We start from the raw sequence: 2,019 nt of genomic DNA on the forward strand, positions 1-2,019 counted from the left end.
GACATCCACTGGCCGTGCCCGGCACTGCGGCTGAGCTGCCCTTTGATAAAAGGTGTTCCCCTTTCATTCGCTAACTAAACTTTGCCATAAGAGAAAGATGTGCTTTGAGAAAAACACGAGGAGGAGAAAGGTGCCCGTGGAAAAGGTGCACATCTGGGCCCTTCCCAGAAGGAAATCACCGCTGGTAACAAAAAGAACCCTGCCTGTCTTACAAGGAAGCAGACAGGACCCTTTCTCTCTGCCTCACACCAAGAGTGCTGTCTGCTCCTCCAGGGCTGGGGCCTGCTCCCGCCAGGCCAGTCCCATCCACAAGGGCGGTGGTCTCCAGCGCTGAGCGGGAAGGCAGCTGGGTGAAGGCAAAGGGGGCGGCGCCCAGGGAGGCTCATGACGGGCCAGGAGGAAGAGGCATCAGGGCCTCTGAGCAGAGAGGAGGTGCCAGGCTGGCCTGGTCAAGGTGGGGAGGTGGGCGTGAGAACTCCGCTCTGTCCCATCGCCTCATCTGACTGACCTCTGGGCCACCCCACAGGGTTTCCGTTTCAGTCCCAGGCTGCTGGAGTGACCAACACAGAAAGCAGGTGTCCAAAGCAATGGGTCCCAGGCCAGGGAGTCGGTGGGTGCTAGGGACACCTGGCCGCAAGGCTCAGAATGAACATCCACCCAGAGGGGGCAGGGCACGTTCCACTACCCCACATCACCTCCCACGCCAGTCCCACGAGGCTGCAGATCTCAACTGCGCGGGATACGGGGTGACCCAGCAGACGCTCGGGAGCCACCACGTTCACCTACAGACTCACAGATTGTCCCACCTGGGGGATCCATTGCCAGCTCCCATCACTCCACTCAGGCACTCACCAGGCCTGGGGAGCACACCCTCTTGAGGCTGGCAGGCCCTGCCTCCCGGGACTGTCGGATCCAGAAAGAAAAGCCTCCCAAGAGGGACAAAGACCTCTCTCGCAATGCTCCCCTTGGGCTGCTGTCCCGAGCGCCTTCCTGGGCTGTGGCCTCTCTGGAGGGTCTGCACCGGCTCCAGCCCAGCACCATCCACCCATCAAGCACCACCTGCCCCACCACAGCCCTGGCCCAGCCACAGCTGACCAAAGCCTGTCGTCCGCCCCAGCCTGGCAGGGCCTCTCACTCTGCCCAGACCCCACCCCTTCCTATACCAGGTCTCCTGCAGCCCCGGAGGACAAAGACACCCTTCCAGGCTCTGATGGTGCCCCCACAGCTCCAGGCAGGAGGTCTGGGCACGGAGGGCTGAGTGAAGTGACTGGTGTGCAGCCCAGGCCCTGCAAGGGGAGGTGGAGGCAGGCAGGAAGTGCCTTCCTCCAGGACCACCTGAGGCCCTGCAGAGGGGACCCAGGAGGGAACCCTGCTCCACACCTTCCCTGGGAGCCACAGACTCCCATCCTGGATGACGCTCTGGCAGGCCTATGGCATACAGCCCCCCGGTGCACGCAGGCCGAGCATCCCACCCAGACCGGGGCCTGGCCGGCTCCACCGCACCTGTCCTCTGGAGCAGCTGCAGGCCCGGCTCAGCCCTCCCCACAGGCCCAGCGCTGCAGGCGGCCTGGGCTGCCAGACCTGGGGGCTCCGTGTTGACCCTCCCCAAGCTGGGGTACTGGCTCAGGGCGCAGACTGCGGGGGACCCCTGCCTCCTCCCAGAGGACTGTTCCCCCAGCAATATGGCAGTCACTCGGCCCCCTACCCCACCACAGCCCAGCCTCTCCTCTGCCTGGGAGGGGCCCAGGGGCAGCGCCCACCCACACAGCACCCCTGGAGGCTGGGTTCCGGGACCCTGCTCTGAGCGTTTCCACAAGCACAGCTCAACCCTCAGGCACGTGGGGTTTTGCTTCTGGGGTGCCCCTTGCTGCTCTGCTGGGGGGCTCAGGGCCTGCATCCCCTCCGCCTCCAGGGCCACCAGGCAGCCCCCGGGCCTCAGTCTGCCCTGCTGGAAAGAGGGTTCTTCCGTCCGGGCCCCCACTGCGTTCCCAGGGGCGCCGTGGGGTCCGGGTCCGCGCG

The sequence above is a fragment of the Mandrillus leucophaeus genome, unplaced genomic scaffold (genome assembly GCF_000951045.1).
Source record: "Mandrillus leucophaeus isolate KB7577 unplaced genomic scaffold, Mleu.le_1.0 Scaffold68, whole genome shotgun sequence".
NCBI classification, from domain to species: Eukaryota; Metazoa; Chordata; class Mammalia; order Primates; family Cercopithecidae; genus Mandrillus; species Mandrillus leucophaeus.